This window comes from Myotis nattereri, assembly GCF_964212035.1.
Source record: "Myotis nattereri genome assembly, chromosome: 17".
In the NCBI taxonomy this organism is placed as follows: Eukaryota; Metazoa; Chordata; class Mammalia; order Chiroptera; family Vespertilionidae; genus Myotis; species Myotis nattereri.
In genome coordinates, this window is record NC_138092.1 from 27,078,719 (window position 1) to 27,090,980 (window position 12,262).

Below are 12,262 nucleotides of genomic sequence, written 5' to 3' on the forward strand. Positions count from 1 at the left end.
TGGCATAAAAGTCATTACTAACACGCTGCTGCCCTCTAAAGAATATGCCTATTTAGGCATAAGAGCCATACATAATGACTGTAGAGAGCAGCATGGAAATTATGTAGTTTTCCTAGGCTGCCTCCAGTTATGGATCTGAGCAAGGATTGGCACATTTTAGGCATGGAAAATGAGACAAAATAGGGATTCATCGCTTAAAAAAATGATCATTGTGAAAAATGACAAATGAGTCAAGTGGAAAAGTTAAACCTGAAGTCCAATAACAGAATCATGAGGCAGCCTAATCCGACTCCTGTATTCCCCAGGCTTTCCCAGTATAGAAACAAATGGCACAACGCATCGTGCTTTCAGTAGGGTGTTAAGTTGTGAAATTATTCTGTGGGAAGAATCAAGCTGGAACCCCCAAGGATGACAGATTGTAAAGTAAGAAACAGCAAAATGATATGCAGAGAGTATTGGATCAGGAGTCAAGAAACACAGATTCTAGGCCCTCGTCCTACTTGCTGTATAATGTGAGCACATTACACACCCGGTTCTTCCAGAATTACAAGAAAACTGTTGCACCTTCTCTGAGCCTTCTGACTTTACTATCTTAAGTAAATGAATGAATCTAGTCATTGTTAGTTTGTGTGATGTCATCATTGTAATCCTCTTTTTATATGCTCTTGTTCAAATATATTGCAGAATATTCAGAAGTTTTGAAAGATAGCAAATGGCAAAGTGCAGTTTGGAAATTTTGTATATATAAAACATGATTCTGTTTATATAAATATATATATAAATTTTATATATATATATTTAAGAAAATAATCTGGAAGGGTTTGTCATTTATCCTAATTGCAAAAATAAAATGGGAAAAAAGTAGAACTTCAGATAAACACCACACACACACACAGTTCAATTCAGAAAGCTACCTAACGCACAAATTAGTTGCAGAGCCTAATCCCAGTCTCTTAACATCCCTGATTCTCAGTTTCTTCAGGTTGAAATTGATGAAGGGGAGTAAGAAAATGAAAACAACTATATCCAGATTGGCCAAGCATCAGAATCACCATGGTACTGAGCACACAACTCCATATAATTCTGCTTCTGTGTTTGAAACGTGAAGAATCACTGAGCTAAAGTAAAGATTTTTTTAGACGTCTACAGGAAGATGTACTATTAAAATATTTGGCTTGAAGATAATTATCAAAACTCACATAAAACCTCACAGGAGGTGGGGAAGTCTAAATTATTCCTGCTCTCCCGCAGGGTTTGCCCTATTCTTTATTATTATTATTATTATTATTATTATTATTATTATTTAATGATTAGTCTCTGTGACACAAATCATCTAATAGATATGTTGTTTAGTGAACGTTAAATGATTCTAGAGACTGTCTCTGGATCAGGTGTGCAAATAGTATGATGTGGGTAGGAGCTTTGGGGAACTCAAAAGTCAAATAGTGGAGGGCATAACCAACTGTATTTTGTTTGAATTTTTCAAAAAACCTTTGATGAGTGAGAGACTTCGTGATGCTACAACCCAAGAGCCCATAACTGATAGGAACAGATCCAGGTTCAGAACCCAGGTACTGCCACCTGTGCTTTGACCCTCACACCATTGCAGTGGCTCCATTGCCTGGCACCTGCGATTGGCCTGGCTCCAAAAACACCAACTCAGGGAACAATAGGAGGGTAGATATCAATGCTGCTGACGATGTCCTGCCTGGTGTCCAGAATGACATCAGCTACAGGGAAAGCTGACAAACGCCCTTTTGGGAAGCAAACCACAACCTATCAAACTGATAATGCTAAACTCTCTTGAAATTCAGAGGCAAAAGCTTATAAAACATTTCCAGAAATTTTCTAGATACCAGCGAGCAATGTGGTTCTATCAAAATACCCTCAAGTCACCTTGTCACTCATTTGGGGGATTTCTTGTTACATAAAATCACTATTTGCTCATTGGGTTTATACAAGTGCCTCTTCTCCTCCTTCTAAAAAACAAGTGTGGTTTCTGTGAAATAGTACAATTTTCTTATTTAACTACCAAGAGAAAGCCAACTAATCTTGTTCAAGTGGTTATTTATGAAGCTGTTAGAACTCTAGATTGTCAAGAGCTACAGCACTAAAAGAATCCCTATAAAATGGAGATAACATGCACTGGTACAATTTAAAGAAAATCTTTATCTTGATAGGCTTATCATAGTTGTTCTGAGATGTATCTGACCAAAGTAAAATAATTTCTTTTGGGCATTATATTAGTAATTTTGCTCATAATGACTTCAGCAAAGAGCCTCTCAGCAGCAGATGTGCCAAAATTATTATTTTATTTTTAAAAAAGTAAAAAACTAGATAGAGGATAATTAATTCCAGTAGGCAAATTTCTGGTTACTCCTCAAAGTCAGGTAAATAGAATAGACCAAACCCAAAATGTTGATATTACTCTTTGTATTTTTGTTTGAGAAACAACACAGATTATATATTGTGCAAAAGCAGAGAAATCAAAATGAGCAAGAATGAATTCCAATAGAAAGTCTTAGAATATGGAGAATGACAATTTTCTGCATCTGTGTAAACTTTACACAGCATCTGTGACATAGAAGAGTTTCACTTAAGCTGAGTGAAACTGGGTTCTGGTCTTGCTTTCTTTTCATAATAGATGTATCGCCTTGGGCCAGTCATTTAACTACTCCCGCCCTCATCTTCCTTATTTGTAAAGTTAAGAAAATATCTACCTATTATAGTTTCTTTATTAGGACCAAATGCAGACTTAAGAGTGCTATATAATTCCAATGTAGCACAGTGATTTTCAACCCGTGTGGTGCAAGTAGTTTTAAAACATGCAGTACCTGACCATGTAGCTTGGGCACTGACTCTTTTCCCTTAGATTGTCACATTTTAAAAAATGACAACAGCCAACACAACAACAGCCATCCAGTGTGAATGAATCAAAATTATACCTATTTTTTTGTGTCAGATCAGCAAAAAATAAATGTGGTGTGCCACAGAATTTTAGTCGTTAGTTTATGTGTGCCATAAGATGAAAAAGGTTGAAAATCGCTGATGCAGGGTGAAAACTGTTCTCTTTGATTCACACTGTGTTTTTTTAAAAAAGTAATTAGTTGTCATCCGTTAAAAAATGCGGGAGGCAACCAATTAGTGTCTCTCTCAGATTGATGTTTTGCTCTGTCTCTCCCCCTCCTTTCCAGTCTCTAAAAATCAATGGAAAAAATATCCTCAGGTGAAGATTAACAAAAAATTTAAAAAAAAAAGAAAATTCTGTGCCATGTACATCCAAACTAAATCTTTTTCAATAGATGTCTGAATAGAAAGAATAGCCAAAAAGGCACTACACCACTCCACATAAGCGTAGGTTCTTGACTATACATACTTCCTATCATTTCAGCCTGGAATTAGAGGAGATAAAGGAAAAGGGTATAGAGCTGAACAATTTAAGCAAGTGCCTTGCCCTCTCTGTGATTCAGTTTTTCTATTAGGTAAGCAGGGAACTGCCAAATTACCATTCCATTATAATAATCCCCAGTCTGGAATCTCACCACTCTCTACTGACCACATCCTGGTTGTAAAATGACATACGTACTGTCTGTTACTCAGCAATTAGCAAACTACACTGACAAAGTGCACTGCATACATTTTAGCTTTGAAATATTTTGCTTCCAATATGGTTTCTTAAAAATAATAATGCTTTAACAATTGTCAGTAAATTGACATTAAATTGCTTTCTCAGCTGTGTTAAGTGGCAAGCACCAGTTCTACATGTTTATCACATGGACTGTGATTGATGATTCCTGAAATAAACTCGATATTTTCTTTCACTGGAATACATTTAAAAACATTTTTTTCTGAGGCTATCTAGGGGGGAAATGTGTTACTCCCTTGAAAGCTTTCTTCAATGACTTATCAAGGTAGGAGTGAAATCTTCAAATATATTCTCTCATATTACTTCAAATTTGTAATTTCCAGCTGTAGAGAATAAAGCGAACAGCATAGAACACATAACCCTACATATATACTCAGCTGTCAGAACTGACAAAGCTGCTTGAAAAAGACTCTCTTTAATAATTAGGTCTGTACACTGTCACCAAGGCAACACAAATGCTGAGAGCCAAAAATACATTGTCTTTCTGTGTGAACATACTTTAGATAACCTTAATTGCAAAGGGAATTAGATCAGAGTCTGATTCTGTGAGAAAAGGCAGAACTGGACCCAAAGTTCCCCCCTATAGTGGGATGTGATCTGTTTTCACAGGCTCCACTGTCCCTAGATTTCTGCTCCACAAGCCCTAGTGTCCCACAAGACATATTCAATCCAATATCATCGCCACCAGCAACTATGAAATGACTCGTCCACTAAAAAGTGAAGCACAACGCTTGGTGACGTCACAAGCCTAAAAACGTAGAATACTCCCAGGCTTTCTCAAGTATACCCTTTACATTGGATTTCCAGAAGTTTCCCCGGGACTAAAAGAGAGGCCCATATCAGGTGTTCTGCAGAGAGATGTTTGATTAATTTGGCTACTAATGCCTGTAGCAACTGAAAATAGATAATAGCAGAGAAAGTGGCACTGTTAAAAAAAAATAAAACCTTACCATGGCCTGTGAAAAATGGGTAAAATAGTTTTTGTTTGGGGAGAAAGAAATGCAAAAATTGTTTTCTAAAATAGTTTATACATGTAATACTTTATAAAGATTTTCTGTGTCCTTTAGCAAAATGCTATTATTAACACAAAGAAATCAAAGGTTGAAACATAATTTTTATCATTGGATTATTTCTAAACATACAGCTAAAATCTTTTGAGTCAGAGTTTCAGTTTTTCTAATATTAGAATTAAAGGCAATGGCTCCTACCTCACATGTTGTGAACATATAGTACATTGTCAATATATGTTTTTTTTAATGAATGATGTAAGATATGCCAAATGCCCTCCTCTAAGTTCCAGATATTTCTCTATCTCCTTGGAGTCCCAAAGCTGTGTGATTTTACTTTGTCCTCTTCCCATTCTTAAAATATACACACATATATGTATACACCTACATATATATGACCTTCAAGAGCCCCCAGCTTTCAGTGTGTGATACGAACTTATATATTACTGATGAGGTCTTTGGCTTTTAAGTTATAGAAAGGCCAACTCAAAATGGCATGAACATCAAGAAAGTACATTTGTTCATAGAACTGGAAAGCCCAAAGTTAGATGGTTTGTTTTGTGCAATTAAGAAGTGACTCTGCCAGCTTTTATGTGTAGTCTTTATTATCGGGCTGATAATAAGATATCAGCAGTTTCAGACCTCCAATCTTGACAATGCCCAAATAAAAGAAGGTCATTTCCTCCTGTGGTTCCTCTATTAACACCAAATAGACTTCTTAAATGCTCCATCTAGGTCCTCACAAGACTCAGTGGCTTGAGAGAGATCATGAGTCTGTCCCAAAGGAATCTGTTTTGCCCAAGGAATCCCATGTGATGATTGGTTTAAGTCACCTCCAAAACAAAGGTGTCCAGAATGCATACATCTCATCATGGACAAGTCGGGGGCATTAATCACTGGGAGCGATGGACACAGAACCATGGAGATGAAAAGGAAGGGGGCCCAGACTGGATGATCTAAGACCAGTGCTCCCAGCTAAGTGCTCACCGAATGCTAAGGGCTTTCCCAGGCCCATGAAATAGAGCAGGCAGCTATATTTTAATCAAGGGTTACAATAAGACACATGTACAGTCTTTTGAAAGTAGATCTGAGATCTTAAAGCATATGTACTTCAGATTGATCCAAACCAGATTTACCCAATTGATTGCAACTGCCAAGGGCAATCATTCTATCAAAATGTCTGTGTCCATTCTGGAAATGCTTCCAATGTGTCCATCTTTCTTTCTCCCTAGTAAATGTTTTATGTGAAAGGCTCAGGTTTTTTTGCTCTACTTTTTCAGGCAACAAATTCCATCTTTGATAAATTAACTCATGACAATTTTTCAATCTCTGTGCTCCCTTACTCGGATTTATGCAGGAGGAGGAGTATAAATGTATCTCCCTTCCCTTGCACCCCTGTTCTCATCAGTCTGACCTACCTTCTTTGTGACTTCAACTCATTTTGCAATATGTGTGTGTATACCACAAATTAGACTCTTGCTCAAAATCTTCTAGTGCAGTGGTTCTCAACCTTGGCTGCACATTAGAATCACCTGGGAATCTTTTTAAAATCCTGATTTCTGGGCCTCATCCTCCAAAAATTCTGTTTCTTTGTTACTAATGTTGTGGCCCCACCCCATAACAAAGAAACAATTTCTGGAGGATGAGGCCCAGAAATAGGATTTTTAAAAGATTCCCAGGTGATTCTAATGTGCAGCCAAGGTTGAGAACCACTGTTCTAGTGGCTTCCCTTCACACACAAAAATAAAAAAAATAAAGAACTTTCTTAAAATCCATATTTTAGCATCAAAGTCCCACAGGACCTGGCCTACCCATTGCTTCCTTCACTCCACCCACCACACTGGAGTCTTCGCCTTTCCTCCACCAAGCATGGTCCTTCGGCCTTTGTATTGGTTCCCTGCCTGGCATGCTCTTCCCAGATAGCTTTATGCTCACTCTGTTCATTTTATTTGGACTCTGCTCAAAAGTCACCTAATCAAAAGGCCTTCCCTTTTACTCTCTATTTAGTGTCATTCTACCCCAATCACATCCTTGCCACTTGATATGGTTATTTATTTATGCCTTTATTGCTGCTCTCTGTAAGGATTATAACTAATTGGATCACATAACTCTTTGGATCACAGAGTCTGCACAGTAGCTGCTTAATAAAATTTGTTGAATTAATAGAATGAAAGGTCTCTAATTCTTTCTTCTCGGTACCTGGTATATGACTCACTCCTGCTATGCCTATAAATCACAAGCAAGGCAATCTACCTCCCCCTTTCACCTGCCCCCACAGGAGAACAGTCCAGTGGAAATTAGTCTGTCCCTGGCATTATTCAAAACTCTCACCAGAAGATTCCTGTGTTATACTTGTCTCCAGGATCAGACACTCTGTCTGCCCAGACATCAGAGAACCACCCTGCTGCCAGGCCCCCTCTCCCAGGGACTCTCCTCCCTTTGCCTGTGCCTAAGTATAAACCTCTGAATTGCTTGTGGCCACTGGCCCTTGTGTGGTGTGTACTGATGTGTAAAACCTGAACGTGATATAGAGGGGAAGAGACAGGCACACCCAGGAGCAGATCTACTCAAACATAACATCATGTCATACTCACTGGGTCCCCACAGGTGAGGGAAGCCAGAAGTTTCCTTCCGTTCATTGCCTGGATTTAGAACACCTCTCCTGAACCTTCCTCAATCTGGAATTTCTCTTCCTTTCAAACCTCTCATCTGTTAATCTTATTGTTCATCCCATTATTCTCCTCTTTGCCATGGCCTCAGAGCGGATGCTGGCTTCACTCCCTTCCTCTCAGTGAAGGTGTCAGTTTCACTCCAGTTCTGTGGCCACTGACCACATGGGGTGGACACCATCTGGGGTTTCGGTTTGCCTAGCACCCCAGGGAACATGTCTTTTCCCCAAAGGGAGCTCTCCTATAAGGGGGCAAGTGGAATCTATGCTTCCAAAAACAGTATGTATTTTCAGTCTTCAGTGTATGTCTAGTAATTCTCAGTTAATCTTACTGTTTTTATATTAGCTTCCAACTAGAGAGCCCCTCCAGGTATCTCAGGGGTCATGAACTCAAATACGTATAGTTGCCAGGCAGGTCTCACAAGTGTGAGAAGTGACTTGTATCATAGTGATTGTTGATATGGGCAGTAGAGAGCACAAACCTTGAGTAAGGTTTTCCAAATTCAAGAAAAGTTAACATTGTTCTATGCTGGCCCAACAAAGCAGGTCATTAGGCTAGTTTCAGCTCATGGCTACTTATCTTATAACCCCTGAGATATGGTTAATGCCATATCCCTGAAGACACCTGAATATGGTATTATAAACTAACCATTCTAAGACAGTGTCTCTAAACTTCGCCACACACAATCATCTGAGACTTTTAAAAAAATATATACTGATGCCAAGGTCCCTTCTCTAGAGATTCTGATATCATTGCAAGGTGTAGCCTGGGCTTCATACACTTTAAAGGGGCCTAAAAGATTCTAATGTGACCCAAGTATGCACCCGTCCTTCCAAGCATTCTTCTAATGAAACTTACTATGTCGCTGGAGTATAGGTGAGCCCACATATAAAAAACTTTCCCGCTGAAACTGCTTTGGCTCAGTGGATAGAGCGTCGGCCTGCGGACTGAAAGGTCCTAGGTTCGATTCCGGTCAAGGGCATGTACCTGGATTGCAGGCACATCCCCAGTGGGAGATGTGCAAGAGGCAGCTGATCGATGTTTCTCTCTCATCGATGTTTCTCTCTATCTCTCTCCCTTCCTCTCTGTGAAAAATCAATAAAATATATTTTAAAAAAAATAAAAAACATTCCCTCCCGAAACCGGTTTGGCTCAGTGGATAGAGCGTCGGCCTGCGGACTGAAAGGTCCCAGGTTCGATTCTGGTCAAGGGCATGTACCCGGGTTGCGGGCACATCCCCAGTGGGGGATGTGCAGGAAGGGGCTGATCGATGTTTCTCTCTCATCGATGTTTCTGACTCTATCTCTCTTCCTTCCTCTCTGTAAAAAAATCAATAAAAATATATTAAAAAAAAAACATTCCCCAAAGAAGTAACATTTCTAAAAAATAAAGAGTACCATACACTTGGAAGAAAAGCCAATTGGTTATAAGAGAAATATATACAGCAAATATTTAGGGGACCAGAGATTTCACAGGAATATAAAACATAGCTGATTTTTTTATTTAACAGCCACTTTCTTTTTAAAATAGTTTTTAAAAATATGTTTTTATTGATTTTATTTTTGTATTTTTATTGTTGAAAGTATTACATATGTTCCCATTTTCCCTCATTGACCTCTTCATTTTAGAGATAGAGGAAGGGAGAGGGATAGAGAGATAGAAACATCAATGAGAGAGAAACACCGGTTGGCTGCCTCCTGCATGCCCCTACTGGGGATTGAGCCCCCAACCTGGGCATATGCCCTGACCAGGAATTGAATCAGTAATCTCTTGGTTAATGGGTCGACGCTCAACCACTGAACCAAGCCAGCTGGGCACCAATAGCCAATTTCTAACCAAAAGTTTTCCCAACAGCACCTTAGTAGAGCAAAGTACTCCAAAAGCACACAATGTACAAGGGGCTCATTGCACATCCAAAAGAACTGGTATTATTTCAGGAAGAACAACTTGTCTCTAAGGGTCTGGTCAATGTTTCTGGATGATCTTAACATTAAAAGAAATTATGTAATTATGTTTTCTTTAGAAGACTCGTGGGCGTACATACCAGATGGTTCATTTCCATCCAGGCCCATAGGTTTACCCACAGATGTTGTAAGCATCAATCCCCTCACTGCCTTGTGGTGAAATGACTAAACTGAAATTCCTCAGTTGCCCAAGGATAAGGAAATAGTACTCCTCTAGTGGACTGTGAGATGGAAGATGGAATGAAGTCAGTTTTTATGGGTTCACTTCTTTGTTTGCCTATGAACCACATTCTTTTTTTTTTTTTAGGTATCTGAAATACAATTTTATTCTGATTCTAAATGAAGAGGAATGGGAATGACAGTAACAAACAAGGCTTCACCGCTGAATATTGTGGTGCAAGTGCAGCATTCTTATAGTTGAAACTCAATAAGGAAACAACTGCATTCCAAAACAGCTAAGTATGTAGGTCCAAAAAAATGAAGGTATTTTTTAGCTGCCACATTCACTCGGAAGCCCATTCATCTCTTTCAGCACCCCAAAGATCAAGCACAGGTTCAGCTTAGCTACATAATAAAGTGCCAAACACGCTGCACCACTGACATCACAGGACAGCTGCCTGTAAACCTAGACTCCTAGACTTCAGCTTCCCTTTCTCACAGGTCGTCATCCTCGCCCAGGAGAGCGGTGGTCAGAGAAACCTTCAGGGGTGGGCAAACTTTTTGATTCGAGGGCCACAGTGGGTTCTTAAACTAGACCGGAGGGCCGGAACTAAAGCATGGATGGAGTGTTTGTGTGAACTAATATAAATTCAAAGTAAACATCATTACATAAAAGGGTACGGTCTTTTTTTTTTTTTTTTTAGTTTTATTCATTTCAAACCGGCCGGATCCAGCCCGCGGGCAGTAGTTTGCCCACGGCTGCCTAGATCGTGCTCATACTGTGCTGCCAAAGCTGGGTCCAAGATAATCTCTGGCGGGGCAAGAGCAGACATGGTGACAAACTCCAACTTAGGGTGTCCAATTAGTTTTCTAGCAAGCTAGAGGAAGAGCTTTACAAAGCTGTAGTTACTTTTGGCAGAAATGTCATAGTACTGACAATTCTTTCAATGGAAGACAATTGATTTGCCTTAACTTCCTGTCCTTAATATCCACTCTGTTGCTACACAACAAAATGGGGATGTTTTCACACACTTGTCCCAGATCTCTATGCCAGCTAGACATATTCTTATTAAGTAACTCTCGAAGTTATATCAAACATTATAATGGCACACTAGGGTTGGGTGTAATAACCATCTCTCAGTCCACCAAACTTCTCCTGGCAAGCTATATCCCAGACATTGAACTTAATAGGCCCCCTGTTGGTGTGGAACACAAGGGATGGACTTCGACACCCAGGGTGGCTACATAATTCTTCTCAAATTCACCAGTCAGATGACATTTCACAAATGTCATTGTCCCAGTCCTGCCATCACCAAACAATACAATTTTGAACTGAACTTGGGGTTCTCCTTGGGCAGCCATGGTGATGTCTCTTCCAGAAGTGTCTCTGGGGCCATCTGACTGAAACCTGAAAAGATGACAGAAGCCGTCTCCCATAAATACTCAGAACTGTGCACCCATGAATATTGCCACATTGAGATGCCTGGATTCCCCAACTGTGGGTACTCCAGTGTCTTTTCAATCAAGTGAACCTCCTCCAGAGGCAAAGAGTCCCTAAGCACACAACTCTCCTGAATGATGCCGCTGGAAAGCAATGGGACATCATTCCTTATAATGATGGGAATCACTATCACGCATAAAACCACTCAGTGCCATGAACGTGAGAGGCCTTGTTGTTTAGAATAAGGTGAAACAGGATGTTCCAAAGTGTGCCCTGTGAAATGTTCTCAATATAAGGAATGTATGAAAAAATAAATATAGGAAAGGTATACAACACAGCACCCTTTTGTAGATTCACAATGCTCATTAGAACACCAAAAGTTCTGGGGAAAAAACATACTTCCAAAACAAGAATCCCAGAATTCTTACTTTTTAAGTATTCCATTCCATGGAATTAGTGAGTATCTTGGGGGGTGGCTTTGAAACATTTGTGTTTAGTGCAGAAAATGTTGGGCCCAACAGCAGGAATCTGGGGATCTGGTCCCATATTTGATGTGGCTAGTCATGTGACCTTGAACGAACCACTTAAGTTCTGGGTTCAGTTTGCAGAAATGGTAATTAAAGGAATTTTGGCTCAAAGTTCTAGTCTGCACCTTGGGTATTTCTGGATTGTCATAATTTGTCTACCATTCAATGTTGTTTCAGATCCACCATCCCTTATCTATAATTTTAAAATACATAAAGGCTCTGGGGGAAAAAAAGTGTTGTTGTGTGTTGTTTTTTTTTAACTTAGTGCCTAGACCCAGTTCAAACTAATGAAGCCTGTTGATACATTTCCCCCCACTTAGAATGATGGCTTATCTGTTTGGCTGAAAAACCATCGATATGTTTGATTTCAGTGCCCAGACCTTGCTGTAGCTGTCACAATCTTTTGCCTCATATCTATCACCTTTTTAAAATCTGAAAAAGTCTGAATTCTAAAACATATCTGTCCCTCAGTTTCAGATAAGAAACTATGAATCACAAAAACACTTTTATGGATGCTTATCATGTTCTTAAGCTTTAAAAATATTAGCACACCATTCCCCATAAGAAACCTAGAAGGCAGAAGCTAATGTTATTCCTATTTTCAGACGTGAAGACTGAGAACAAAAAGGATAAGTAACTTGTCGGAGCAACACAGGTAGTAAGTGATGGAGCCGGGATTCAAATCCAAGCGGTCTGTCTCCATGGTCCAGCTTTCCAACCACAATGCTAGTCTCTAAGAATTCATGAGTCTCATTTGAACAACCTTTGATTTCCTCATCTGTAAAATGGCACTAAGAACAACTACCCTTCAGGAAATATTTATGGCCAACCCACAATGGCTTTCGCAAA

General features: G+C 39.4%; 1 pseudogene across 1 annotated transcript; it reads right to left on the reverse strand.

Annotated features, from left to right (window-relative positions):
* Window positions 1-10,155: 10,155 nt before the first annotated feature.
* Window positions 10,156-10,807, reverse strand: LOC308533256 (GTP-binding nuclear protein Ran-like; annotated as a pseudogene). The gene has a single exon. The product of its transcript is annotated as a GTP-binding nuclear protein Ran-like (transcript).
* Between the last annotated feature and the right edge of the window lie 1,455 nt (window positions 10,808-12,262).